A 14,904-nucleotide genomic window follows, 5' to 3' on the forward strand; every position below is an offset into this window, starting at 1 on the left:
GTTTGGCACCCACGAGCGGAGAAAACCTACCTACGTGCTCCTCTGCTCCTCCTGTCCTGGGTGCGGAGACACTGGAGGCTGAGAGCTGGCAGGAGCCACTTGGTAGCATCCAGGGTCATCTAGTCCTGGGTTATTTTCTTTGCGGCCCATTCAGGGCAGTAAACAGACAAGAAGCTGAGTTTCCTGGCAAGTTTGCACTGCTCTCTAACTAGCATAGAATTAACGCAGTTTGGCTTTTTTACTTTCTGCAGACTTTCCTGTCCCAAATAGTTAAATAAAAAGTCTTCCACCCCACTCCTTCCAAATGACTGGGCGGATATAGTAGGTGACCTCTCCATGCAACAGGTTTCAGTGCTCTGGATCCGGGTTAGCCCACTCGGGAGGGAAAGAAGAGTCGAACGTAATCAATGTGGAACTCTTTTCGAGATGCATGCTTGGACGCGGTGCATTTGTCTCCAACAGTACACTGAAGTTCTCATCGTCACGTGGGATAAGAACTTGAGGTGTCAATTTTTTCACACACACGCGCCCTTACAAAATCTGTTCACACACCGAGGGGCGCCCTCGCATCCTCAAGACCATCTCTTTTGGGGCTTTGCTAGTTCTACAAAAGTACACCACACACCAGCTTTCTGAACTTTCTCCGGTCTCTACTCCAGTGATCTGCAACCCGAGGCTCGCCTGTGACTTCTCCGGAGTACCGTGCGGGAGTTTCTGCAAGCGCAGAACCGTGAGCGCCGCGCCCCGCGGAGGTCATGGTAAGTTCAGAGCAACAAGTCCACAGCGTAATTGGAAAAAAACCTGAAACATTTGAGTCATTCACGCCGGGGGTGCTGTCAAAGTCCTCAATGCGCGAGAACTGTGGATCCCTGTGCCTTGTTCAAACTGGACGCCGCGCGGGGAAGACCACTACACAATTATGTATGGTCAGTTGGGGTCCTAGCATCAGCGTGACCAAGACATATTCTTATTTTTGCAAACTGAGATTTGAGCTCATCCCTGGCCTCCACCCGACCCCTACAGTCCAGGTTGCTCTGGAAGGACTTCCCACTAGAGTTCATTAGAGTCCGAACTGGTCGCAGCTGCCTGAACCGAATAGTGCTCTTACCTCCCTGTCTGGCACCTTGGGCGCTCCGCTGCCATGCTAATATCCGGACCGAGCCAATGGCACGTAGAAGCGACAGCCAGCCCGACAGCCAGCCGAGAGAAACCTATGCAGTTCCTACGCAGCGGTATTTGAGTTGCTTGGCCCGAGAGTGAGGGGCTCAAAGGGGAAACTGCTTTTCAAATTTCATAGCTCAAGGAATTCTGGTGGGAAGGAGGGAGAGGAGGGTGGGAAAGAACTCTCTTCTCTGTCTTCTGCCAGTCTTGGCCAGTCAGCAGAAGTACTGGAGAGGTTGCAGAATCCCAGAAGCCCACCGGGAGGAGGAAGGGAGCCTTGTCTGCCCCAGGGCAGCTAAACAAGGCAGTTTGCCTATGCCTTCTAGGTGCAGGAGAAGGTCTGGCCTAAAATCCTCTTGGCTGAGGGCTTACCCGGAAGCCTCAGGCACCAGACTAAATTTAGGCAGAGAATTCACAAGGGTATTTCCAGGACCCAATAGCTCCTGGGCAGAAGTTAGCTCAAGTTTCTTCTTTTGACCAAGACTTACCCAAGTTTTCCAATTCTGCCCACTGCCTTCTTAGAAACCTGTGTTTGGGGCTATCCAAATACATTTGAAATTTTGTTCTCTCCTAGTGAGGGCTGGGTAGGGGCCCACTTTCCCTTATAAATACAAGGAAGTAGCTGCTGAAATGACCAGGAGAGACCCTGCCTGTGTTGGGTAAGGGGGCTTCCTTGTGGTCAGAGGCCTTTGTGGCCCACTTGGAAGGGAGACCCTAGGAGAGACATGAAAATGTCCAACAGACAGGACTGGGCCTGTGTGTGTGTGTGTGTGTGTGTGTGTGTGTGTGTGTGTAGGAAGGAATGGGGCCTTAGAACAGTTCTTGCCCAGTGTTAGATGTCTGGAGCTAAAAGGAAGAGTGGTGAGCCCATCTAGAGGTGGAGTGTACAGGGTCAGAGCTGAGACCAAGCTCAGACGGAAGTGCATGTTCTGAACACACTGTATTTTAAGCTTCTTTTCCATTTAATTGTTATTCATCCTTTAGTCAATTTTCCTCATCTCCCTTTGCCACTTGCAAAATGTAGGTAATTCAGCTAACAATTATATCATCTATTAAGAAGCTATGGCAAGGGCCTGGGCACGTGGACAAGATAGCTCTGACCGCACAGTTGACAATCCAGATTCTTTTGTTTTTTTTTTTTCCTATAGAGAAATATTGAAGAGTTTACATGAAAGGAGATAGATAGGCTTAACCAGGGTGAAGCGAGGATGGTAACTTCAATTTGGTCTCCTTGGAACACAAAGAAGGCAGAACGGAGATGCAGGGGGAGGGAGGGGATTCGCCCGCATCTGTAAGTTCAGCCTGGGATCTCCATAATGTGGCAGGAAGTGGAATGGGGAAGGCTACGGTGCTGCATTGTAGCCACAGGGGTGCTTTCTACAACTGTTATAAACACCACGATCAAAACCCATCAGGTTAGAGTACAGGAAGTCGGGGCAGGACCCTGGAGGTGGAAACTGACACAGAAGGGTGCTGTTTAGTGGCTTGTTCCCCTTGACGTGCTAAGCCTGCTTTCTTAGGGAACCCAGAGTCATCTGAGAACAGCACCACCTGCAATGAGCTGGCCCACTCCAAGGCCATCATTAACCAGGAAAAGGCCTACAGTCTTAAACTTGCCTTGCCCGCAGGCCATCTTCTGGAGACATTTTCTCAACTAAGAATCCCTCTTCCATGATAATTTCTAGGATTGTGTTGAACAGACAAAGATGTTCGGTTGCAGGAATGTGAGAAAGGCAGCCTGTCACCTTTCAGCAGAAGGAAGAGAGCTCGCAGGAAGTAGGGGTGAACTACAAAGCCTCAGGATTGGATCCAGTGACCCACTTCCTCTGGGAAGGCTCCTCCTCCCCCAGGTTCCACAACCTTCCAAAGGATAGCCACAAGCTGGGCGAGGGGGGGGTGTGTGTCAAGGGTTCAAATATACCGGCATGTAGGTATAATGTGGGTATATGTCACATTCAAAACACAACATGGCCAAAACAAAACAAACACCACTGCCACCACCACGAACTCCACCAAACCAAACACTCCCCGGCCCCGCCCCCGCCCCCAGCTCGTGGTCCTTGACAGTATTAAAAGGGTGTGGTGCTGTCCTCCAGTAAAGAAAGATGAATGTAAGCACACAACTATGGTTGGGGAGGTAGCTGGAGTGTGAGAAGGCTGATGGAAAACCTTCAGAGTGGGTATAGATGGATTAGGTTCCAGCATATTATAAAATGTGCTGGAACAGGTGTTAGAAGTGTTTTTAGATCTAGGAATATACTGAGCTGTATCTGTCCAGGTTGGTTTTGTCTCCTGTTTCTTAAACGTGGAAGACATCTGGGTAAGTTGTTAAAACTGTACAATTCGCTCCTCTAGAGGCAGTTTTTTTTTAGAGGTGGAGCTTGGATTTTTCCATTAAAAAAAAAAAAAAGTCCCTAAATCTTGTCTATCTTGGAGGCCAGAGGCCGGAGGCCCAAGGAGCGTTGGCTCCCCTGGAACTGAAATTAGAAGGAGTTGTAAGCTGCCCAAGATGGGTGTTGGAACGGAATTCAACTTGCATCATCTACAAGAGCAGTATTCACTCTTAAATTACTGAGCCATTTTTTTTTTCCAGTCCTCTCAAATGAACTTTGAACAAAAGGCCAGCATTCAAAGTAGAACTGCTATGGCTGAGGGCGACAGGGAAGACCATGGGTGCTTTGAAGGTTTTTAGACAGAGGTGTATCATTGGCCTAAGGGGTACCAGCATTTTTTTTTCTTTGTATTGTAGACCTGGCACCATGTCACCACACATGAGGGGCATAGTATTTAGCAGCTGAGTAGATAAATGAACAGCATACCATCATTTCGAATCAAGTTGTAATCAGGGAACAAAACAGTAACACTTTCATCAGTTAAGATCAAAGGCAAGACAATCCCCCTGGTGGTTCCTTTCACCAACAGATTCTAAGGCCACCCACAGGCTCATTTATTTAAACAGAAACCTAAGAGGCATTTGGTTCTTAAGGTGTAATTTCCTATAACTGTTTGCTGATGCTGACGCAGGAAAAGAGCTCAGTGAAGTCAGAAAACCTGGAGAAATGCAGGCTGCAAGTTTAGGACGTAGGGTTGCAGTCAGGGTGCATTGTTAGGACAAAGGGGACGAACCCATTTCTTTGGAAGAACCACGCCTGGCTGATTTTAAAAATGGGTGCTTTGTTCACCTGCTTAAACAAATACATTTTCTTAAACAAATACATTGTAGAACGTTTAAATCATGCAGAAAGACACAAGGAAGAAAATAAAGTTTAGTTTTTGCTTTAAAATTTTGTTTTCCTTCATGTGTTTGTCTGTACGAGTATATGTCCAGGTGCTCATGATAGCCAGGAAGGGAACTGGGTCCCTTGGAGCTGGAGTTGCAGACTTTTGTGAGCTACCTAAGGCGGGGCAGGATCCCAGCTCTAGCCCTCTCCTTTGCTTCTCTTGCTGGCACCTAGACCAGTGGTCCTCAACCTTCCTAATGCTGTGACCCTTTAATACAGTTCCTCATGTTGGGGTGACCCCCAACCGTAAAATTATTTTGTTGCTACTTCATAACTGTAATTTTGTTACTGTTATGAATCATAATGTAAATCTCTGATAATATGATCCACAAAGGGGTCATGACCCACAGGTTGAGAACTGTTGACCTAGAGGTAATGCTGCTATTGCTGCCAATCTTCCTTCCTTCCTTCCTTCCTTCCTTCCTTCCTTCCTTCCTTCCTTCCTTCCTTCCTTCCTTCCTTCTTCCCCTTCTCCTCCCTCCCTCCTTCCCTCTCTCCCTCCCTCCCTTCCTTCTTTTTCCCCTTCTCCTTCCATCCCTCCTTCCCTTCCTTTTCTTTCCTTTCCCCTTCCTTCCTCCCTTCCTCCCTCCCTCCCTTCCTCCCTTCTTTCTTTCTTTCGTGGTTGATCAAACTCAGGACTGCCTGCAAGCTAGGCATGGTCTTCTCATTTGTATCTTACAATGAAGTGTAAGCAAATTTATCATCTAAATATGCTTTTAACTTTATAGGTTTGTATATGACTTGCATTGTTAATTATTTCTCAATAACATAGTTTTAAAATTTCTGTACCATAATCTAAGAAAGAAGGCGCAACATTTTATTTTTATTTATTTTTTTGAGACAGAATCTCACTATGTGACTCTGATGGCCTGCAACTTGCTAGGTAGGCCAGACTAGCCCTGAATTCACAGCAGTCTGAACACTAAGATTAAAGGCATGTGCTACCACATATGCACATATATGTGTGCATATATATGTGCTACAATATATATATTTGATACCATACTTTTTCTAACAAGATTCTTATTATTAAATGTTTGGACTTCTTTCTAGTCTTGTTCTATTGTAACTAATGCTGCAATGAGTATTCTTTATTTACTGTGTGTGTTTTCATCTGAGTACTATGGTAGGTGTAGTTTTTCAGGCCTTTAACTCATGGGGTCAGATTGCCTTCAGGAATGGCTGCAGACAATACACCTGAGTTTCCTTCCTAAGCTCACTTCCGTAGGATTGCTCCTGTAGGATTGATCCTCCTTGCCTTGGGACGGAACTAAGGATTTAAAGGTCCTGCGTAACTGTTTTCCAGAATTTACAATGGAAAGTTCATCTCAGTATTTTTTTTTTCACAAAGCATTGAAATCTGAGGGAGGCCGATTGACCTGTCACGTGTTTGCAAGGCTCAGCATGTCCTGAGTCCTGAAAGCATCCCACTTGAATTCAGGAACTCAGTCTCTACTAATGGGAAATTACCCCAGAGCTCCACCACGGTGGCCTCTCCTGTCTCTGAGCAGCCATCTCTGGCTGCCAGTTTGCTTTGGGGGCCCTTCTAAAAGTTATATCTACTTACTCTTTCGCAGACCAAAGCTATTCACTTTGCCATCCTTCTGATGCATGTCATGAGGGACTAGAGATTCAGAAGGGACATGCAGATCACCTAAACCACACAGCAAGGAGATCTCAGCATTTGTAGCTGGAAACTATTTCTTCAGATCTTTCTCAGCTTAATCAGGGTTAGGCACTTTCTTTTCATGTTCTCACAGGAAGCGAGAGAGCAAGTGAAAAGGGAGGAATTGGGGGAATTTTGAATAAGAACCTCACGTGTAACTGATTCCAATAGGTAGAAAGGCACACAGGCACACTCTACCCGGTTAAAGCAAGCATGCTGACTCTTCTTTCTTTGCTTACGAAATTGAAAACCTTTAACTTGTTACTTGGCAGTATTGCAAATTATAGGCAGGAAAAAGCCAAATTGGGTGAAAATGAAAGATCTCTCCACACCCCCAGTTGCAGGGAAAATCATGCCATTTGTACACACTTCCGTTGTTTACTGCTTGGTTTCTCACTATGTTCAATGGCACCCCCAGAGTCAGTCCAAGTTCCCCGGGGGAAAGGAGCTGTGGCCTGGTCAGGGTGGGGCTCTTTTGACCACTGTTATCATGTTGTCAATATTAATAAATACTGCTTTAATTGTTTTGAAATATTGATTGGAGAAATATACAGTGTGGTCTTATCCAAGCTTCCCGGGTCCATCTTGATCACGAACATTTAAATAGATTCATGGCTTGGGAGATCAATAGCAGACATGTTTGCAAATCTGTTTTTCTTTTTCTTTTTTCTGTGAGTTCCTGGAACATTCTTGGTGCCTGGTATGTAGTATGACCCCTACACCCTGTGGGTGTATTCGGTATTCATGGAGCAATGCAAAATTGTTTGCTTTTTCTACTTATTGAGTTTTAGTTGAGACAAGGTCTCAGGTAGCTCTGACTAGCAGTAACTTGCTGGGTAGCTGAGGATAACCCTGAATTCCCCAGGCATCCTGCCTCTCAAGTGCTAGGATTACAAGCGTGTTCCATCACACTTGGCTGCCGTTGTCTCGTTAAACCCTCACGTGGCAGAGTGACCATCTGAGAATTTATTAGATATTCTCACTCTCAGAAGTACTCATTTCTTGAATATATATTTGATTTATTTTTCCAGTGGGGATACATTTTCACTTTGCACTCTTCCCTGTTAGTGGGTTTTAGGCTTGTCATTCTGTGGGATTTAAGGACACATGGGAGACCGTGCTAACAATGTTCTGATCCAGGCCAGGGTATGTGGGCAATGTTGCTCAGTTTTGAGAAGCAAAGAGGTGTCTGTGTGAGGCAAGTGTCTTACTGTGTAGCCTCATGCTTACAAATTAAGTTAGCAACTAGAACAGAACCACTAGGGCCTCTTTTTAAAAATAATTAAGCAATACTGTTTACTCAATAGTTTGAATTAAGCAAAACTATCGATTTCCTTTTTTTCTCTTTAGAATTTCAGAACTTGTGAGACTTCCTTCTTCCTTTTTTTTGGTCCCTCTCCCTGTAATATGCCTTAAAGGGTGAAACATGTGTGGGGGTGGGGGTGGCTCAGCAGGCCAAACATTCAGGAAGTCAGGAGAGAGATATTAGCTTGATAGGCGATAGAGGTCCTGTGTATTTGGGGCCAGAGCTGTGAACTGATATAAACTGAATACCTTTTGCACAGTTGCACGTTTTAGCAGGGAGATCCGATGACAGCACTCACCACATCCCGGACCGACAGCTCGGCTGTGCCTCTGCCTCATTGTCTGTTTTACTTGTCATTGTCATGGCAAACAAAACAAATGCGACTTTAAATGCTCAGAGCTAGACTGTTTTTCACTACTCAAACTGTGTCCTTACATGTGGTTTGCCAGTTTATTACTGGTTAAAATATGAGCTACATTGATTGGTGCGTCCCCAAAATAGAACTGAATCCAGTTGATTTGTTTAGCAGGCATTTTATGACATTGTAGCCTCTGCTATGAACTTTGGTGGGTTATAAATAACAGTTGTTGGGGCCCGGGAGATGGCTCAGCAGTTAAGGGTGTGTACTTCCCTAGCAGAGCCCCAGAGCTCAATTCCCAGCCCCCACAGGAGCAGCTCCATTGGAATCCCCTGGGATCCAATGGTCTCTGAGGTAAGGCCCTGAACTCACATCCGTACACCCGCACGCAGACATGCACACACACACATCATTAAAGAACAATAAAAGGAAAAGTTAAAAAGTTAAAAAATTCACGGGTTGGGGCTGGAGAGATGTCTCAGCGATTAAGAGCCCTGGCTGCTCTTCCAAAGGACCCAGGTTCAGTTCCCAGCATCCACTTGGCAGCTCACAACTGTCTGTTACTTCAGTTCTAGGGGATCAGATACCTTCACACCAATGCACAATAAATAAAGTTAAGTAAAAAAAAATCACGGTTGTTGCTATGCATCTCTGGTTGGGTAGAGAATGTAAGCTCATACACAAATGCAAATCTGGTGGTGTAACCTGTGTTCTCTCAGTTTGAGTGTGATGCAGACCATGCTGAGTCCCGGTTTCCTGAATTAACCAGGTTTATTATTTGAAGCTCACTTGATTGTGATTTACATCTCATTTCTTTCCCATCTCTTTGTTTACTGTTTGCTTGCTAAATAAATGAAGGCATTTGTTGAATTTTTGCCTCCCCCTACCTCAAACTTTGGAATACTATGAAATGAGACCATGACACTTAATTGTAAAATATACATTTGTACGCCACTATTTGGACTCTGCACTTAGTATCTCTTTCTCAGTCTTGGAGTGTTTCTTGCAGTGTTGGGAATGGAACATGCATGCTAAACAAATGCTCGAACACTCTACCAGGAAGATGTCTCTTTCTGGTCCAGAGGTCGTTAATTTATGTCTGGACCTGATAAAGTCAACACTTGAGGAGAAGACAGGCCTTTATTTTCTGAAATGTTAAGTTGCCTGCTGTGGATGAATACTTAACAGGCTGGCACTCAGCACCTGTCACCTGCCAATAACTGCTCAGGATTCACCCAGGTGGTGATGCCCTAGGAAGAGTCCTGCCCCCCCCCCCAAGCCCACTTACTTAGAAGGGTGTACAAAAACAGGCCCCTGGGCATTGTTGAGATCCAGAGTGGCATTTGCCTTCAAGACACAGAGCCCAATCCAGGTTTTCATTAACAAGGATGGTAGTGCCTAACACCCTGTTCCAGCAAACTGAATGCGAGGATGAGGATTATGAATTTTTTTTTTTTTTTGTTTAACTTACTGTCTCGGGAGAGTGAATGGGGATGTTTGGTGAGCAAAGTTGTTTTGAGGACAGACTCAGGGGAAGTCTGAACCTGCAGTGTGTCTTTGGTAGCAACGGGGCGTGTGCTACGAAGCCACGCATCCCAGCCTCCTCTCTGTGTGACCTTTCCTCTCTGGGTTTGGGTCACAGCCTTTGGGGAAAGGGTGGGGGAAAGAAGCAGAATTGATATTTATTCCAGTGATCTGGATTGTAGTTAATTAAAGTCTGCTTGGGAGGATGGCTGTGCCTGTAGCACTTTACAAGGATGCGTTTCTTAATGAATAGCCATTCTTCAAGCTTGCTCTGGATCCAGGAGGGCTATGAAGAATAATTAGCTGTGAAGGCACAGTCAAAAGTATGAAGTTTGCACTTGGGCCAGGAACTTTATTTGCATATCAAATAAATGGTGGGGTTATGTTCATGTCTCAGAGTCTCTAGTTATCCTAATCAGTAAAGAAAATGAAACCAGATGTTTTCCTTTAAGTTTTGAATTGTGTTACTATTAAAATAAAAAAAATCAGGCTGAAGTATCTCCCTCTAAACCCACTCTAATCATTCCTCCAGATAGAATTCTCAGAAAGGCTCATGGCGTTTTGAGAGTAGAATCCAAGGTTTTGCTGGATTTTTGCAGTTTGCCGTGAGCTGCGCACACATTTCGCCTGTGAGTTCCTTTCCTGGCAGTTGCCTCCAGTACTGTTTTTGTTGTGGCTTCAGCAACTCTCGCTCAGAATGGAGCAGTACTGAGTCACGGAAAACACTGGCTAGGGCAGTGAGAAGAATCAGTTCTTATCTGTGATCATTCATTCATGAAGATTTGTGCTTTGGGAAAGTGGTCCGCTCTCCTGTTAGATGCGGAGTCTTTAAGAGAACACGCACATCAAGAAGGGCCAGATGCATGTTTGTCTCCAGAAACTGGATATCTTAAGCTTCAGGGCAACACTGCCTAGCAGCTAAACGTGAATGTCTGACTGGGAAAGAAGCTTGTCTAGCACAAGTGAGGCCCCGTCCTAGCACTGAAAAATAAAGAAGGTGGATGTCCATGACAGAAACTCTAAGAGCTAATAGTACTCAAAAAAAAAAAAAAAAAAAATTCCATGAATTAACTGAATGCACTTTAAAAAAAAATCTATATATCTTAAGACTAATGTTTAACACCTCTTTTCTGTTATATAGCAATCCATGTTCATTCCAAAAGGTTTCCAAAAATTTCAGAAAAAGAAAGAAAAACTTCAATCTGACTTAGAACAAACCCCTAGCATTTTGATACATTTCGGTTATCTGTGTTTTTCTTTTATGTCATATGTGGTTTATGTTTTAATCACAGTCTTTCTACTACTTTGTTTGATTTCTCTCACGTTAGAAAACAGTATGAACTGCTTTCCATATCCTTACTCTGAAAGTCCATTCTGATCTTTCGCTTTGTGATTGTGGGTATCAGCCGGATTAGTGCCACCTTTTTCTTAGGACAGAAAGCTTACTGTTAGGTGATGTATTGAGATACAGGCATGCAGTACCCCACTGTGTGTGTGTGTGTGTGTGTGTGTGTGTGTGAAGGTTCAGTTTATAGTAACAGAATGCTGCAGTAACCAGTCAAGAAAGAACAGCGATCATGGCAGGGCAGGAGCAGCCCCGAGCCAGCATGCCTATGTTTGATCCCTGGCCTTGTACTAATTGCTGTCCGCATTACCATGGGCAGGCAATACCGTTTCTGACAGTCCGTGAGTTGTAAATAGCAATATAAAAACAGTTCGGTGTAAAGGTCCCAACACTCCATGACTGTTTTCCTTGATAAGATGATCACAATTCAACCAGGTGGAAAGAGCGACCCATCCTTGTTCCATTTATGCGGAATAGATAGGCATTTATTATATTCCTGACATCTAAATTTCTCCAGCTTTAGAAAAATGTTGGTGCCGATATAGTGTGATTTAGAATCTGTACACTTTTGCTTTTCTTCATTCAACAGATTGGACATGATTCTGTGTTGCCTTAGTTTACAGTTGGAAAAGCTGGAGAGGTCAGACTGGGGGACAAGTCCGAGGAGCCCACCCTCCAACTGGCACTCCTGGATCCTGCACTGCAGTGGCAACAGCCCTGTCAGGACCTTTACTTTTGGTGCCACAGTGGGAGACGAGGCCTATCTGTGCTATCATTGCTGCCTGAACTGTCTTCCCGTCCATGAGAGTTGGACAGAGACAAAAGCAAGATTTCAATTTTGACAGTCTCCCTCGCCTCATCCATCTGGACTCTTGAATTTCATTACGCTACTCATACATACCTTTGGTCATTCATTCTACAGATGGCAACAATTTGTTTCTGACAACTGATTCGAAATACCTTTCCAATCAGTGGTTAAGTCCGGTATCTGCACGATATGATGATAAATTAAAGTCACGTTCCAACTACGCTCAACTCACAGACGTATGCGGGGACATGTGTGCGTCTGTCACTGAAGCACCTTTCTGGGTCCTTCAGAATAGAATCTGGCCTACAGTGGAGATATATAAAAAGTAAAGTGTATACTCGGGGAAGACAAGCCTGAAGGAAGGGAGGGCATGAGGCGCGACTGTACCTGAGAAACAAGGGCTTGAAAACACTTCTCCTTGTTGTTGTAGTTCTAGTCATTCATTCATTCATTCGTTCATCTTAATTTTAGGCCTAAGGATGTTTGACCTGCATGTGTTTCTGTGCATCATCTCCATGTAGGGTGCATTTGGATGCCAGAAGAGGGCTTCAGATTCCCTAGTTCCGGAGGATTGTGAGCTGTGGTCAAACCCAGGACCTGTTCAAGAGCAGCCAGTGCTTTCAACTTATGAACCACCTCTCCAGTCCCTATACTATGATTTCTATTTAATATATTTTGAAAAAAAAATGTTTTCAGGGAAAACTGCTATGTGGTACACATGGCTGCTTCTTTGAGGAATGGGAACCCAGCTGCTCTTAAACACTTGGGCGTTTTGAGGACGTTTCGGTTGCCCAGGATTCAAATCCAATTTGCAGAGCCCGTCAGAGCCTCTTGGGGGCAAGGGATAGCGATGCGCTATTGCTGGATGAGAGACTGGGATGGAGTTAAACCGGGCGTCTCTAATATTTGCCTCTGCCATTTGATAACTGATGAGTTACTAGAGATTTGCATTCTTCCAAGTCAGTCAGCATGACCCATTGTTTCACTGCGGCTGACGGGTGCCTTGGCCAGCGTGGGTTCCAAATGTGAGGCAAGACAGGCTTCGACAAAATTTACAGCGTGATGTCATCCAGTGGCAATCATGAAAGGATAGTGAGGGACATTTCTGCTAGACACTGTGGAAAATTCAGAATGAGACATTTATTCCCCAGATGCTCTTGATTCCACGGGCTGTTCCGGGGTCCCGATCCTCAACATTCCCTCACCACCCCGCCCTACTCGCTTAGACGCTGCTTCTCACTCCCACCTCCATTCTCCTGTGCGGCCTGGGCTCAGAGAGCACTTCCATCGGGGAATTCTCGTCTATGACTTTTTTTTTTTAAATAAATTCCATTATTATTATTTTTTAATTGTGTGTGATACATGTGGGAGTCAGATGAGTCTCTCTCTCCACCATGTGGGCTAGGAGCCAGGTGTCTTTCTTTAACTGCTGAACCTTCTCTTCTGCCATGTTGGCTTCCGTGTCTGACACAGCCCCCCTCCACAGCCCCCTGAAGTTAAACGTCGTTTCTTTTCACCCTCAGCAGCCAGGTCACAGTAGGTCACCAGTCTCCGTGACATAACCCCCATGAACTTGAAACGTTTACTCGATCCTCTTCTCACAACGGAGGCGTCTCCGATACCTTCGTGTTTCTGCAGGCATCTGAGCTGCAGGCAGCCTTGGCTTTCCTCTGGGCTCTCTTTGTGCTCTCGTTCCTGTTCTAGCCCTAAACCACTTAGATGAAGGGTGGGCCACTTGTACTTGTCTCCCAGCCCCTCTCCTCGGACTCCTCCAGTCGTAAACTATAGTGGCACCAAGTTCAAGAAGAATTTGCTTAATGAAAGAATGAATGGGAGAAAAAGATGGAGATTCTGAATCATATTTTGTGCCAGGTGGTGGTGGTGCACACCAGCATTTTCTAGAATCGATCCATAACATTTTCTACAAAAGAGTAGCCATTCTTTCTGACGCACTCATACCCTGTCTTTCAAAAACTTAAAAGAAGAAGTTTTTGTCATATAAATAAGTTACATAAATTGAAGGAAAAATGTTTGAGGATTTCAGAAAAGAAAAATAAAGCTTTCTGCATTTTCTTAGGACTCATTTATGTTAGTAAGAATACCTTGAAGACGTGTGTATGAATCTCTCATGTGTAACTATAACACACAGTGATTTATACTGGAGCCTTCCCCCCTTTTATGGTACTGGGACTGAATTCAGGGCTTGCGTGCACACCTGCTCAATGACTGAGCCACATCATAGCCTTTTCTCATTTTGTATTTTAGGACAGAATCTTGCTAAGATGCCCAGGCTGGACTTGAACCTGCAGTCCTCAGCCTCTTGGATAGTGGAAAGTACAAACCTGGATTTTCGGTCTAGCTAGGTGGAATATCAAAGAGACCATTTAGTTTAGTGAGGTGAAGGAATCTTTCTAGTCTTCTTGACAACACCAAGTTGTGTTGGCATGACTGCGATAGACATATTAATATAAACAATACCTCAAGAATGTAAGTCCGATCACATAGGCAAAAACATCCCCATATGTTATTTATAATGCCTTTTAAAATTTAGTTTATTTTCTCTATATAACAAAGGGGGTGGAGGTTCCTGCAGGTGTCAAGGCAGTCGGGGAGCTGCGTAGAGCTGAGAATAAAAACTTGGTTCAGTTTGACTTTGTCAACCCGTTTCAAACTTCAGGGAGTTTGATGCCAATATATTTAAACACAGTACAATCTGGAAAAAAAGTCTTCTGGTTTATACAATCCCCAGTGCACAAGAAAGCATAATTACATTACAACTCAGCTAAAGGTAAATGTCATTTTTCCCAAGAAGATGGGTTCTAGAATTAGACTACCTGTACTGGCTTAAGGTCCCAATGGAAGGGTCTGGCCTGGTCTCAGTCATACAGACAGTGTACAGGTCTTTTGGGCTATTAGTCACCTTTGGTCCTGGGTGGGGGAGCGTGGAGGAGCCTGGCTACACAGATGATCTAAGGGTCATTTAAACTATTAGGTATCTCCAGTCCCTGTGTCAGAGCTCCTGGCCCTGACTGTAAGGATCATTTCAATTACTAGCTACCTCCAGTCCTGGTTGGAGAAGCTTGATTTGGCCTGGCCCAACAAGTCGTGCTATTAATCACTTCCTAGTCTCAGTTTTCTGGGTGGAAGAACAGGCTATACGTCCATTTCTTTCTGAGGACGATCCTGTGTGTTTAACACTCTTGGTTTCCTTGGAGATCTGCGGACAGACACAAGGACCTTCACACTCCCAACATACAACCTAAGAGGTCTTGACATTTTAAGGACAGGGTTTCCTTTTGGCAGCTGTAGAAGATGTGTTATTTAGGCATACCCTGGGGGCATTTCGACAACCCCCCCCCTTCTTTGTGGAGATGCTTTCTTTGTCTTTGTTGTTGTTGCTGTTGTTTGTGTGTTTTTAATGGTAAACAAGAAGACAACAGACCACCACAATGACA

At 44.7% G+C, this 14,904-nt stretch overlaps 1 long non-coding RNA gene across 1 annotated transcript in view; it reads left to right on the plus strand.

The window, feature by feature from the left end:
* Positions 1-326: 326 nt before the first annotated feature.
* The window catches only part of LOC146892272 (uncharacterized), a 42,285-nt gene continuing 27,707 nt past the window's right edge, over positions 327-14,904 (plus strand). The window contains exon 1 of the long non-coding RNA XR_015004863.2: positions 327-758. This is a non-coding gene — a long non-coding RNA (uncharacterized LOC146892272). The remainder of the gene's footprint in view (positions 759-14,904) is intronic.

Source organism: Myodes glareolus, chromosome 12, assembly GCF_982192425.1.
Source record: "Myodes glareolus chromosome 12, mMyoGla1.1, whole genome shotgun sequence".
Taxonomy (NCBI): domain Eukaryota; kingdom Metazoa; phylum Chordata; class Mammalia; order Rodentia; family Cricetidae; genus Myodes; species Myodes glareolus.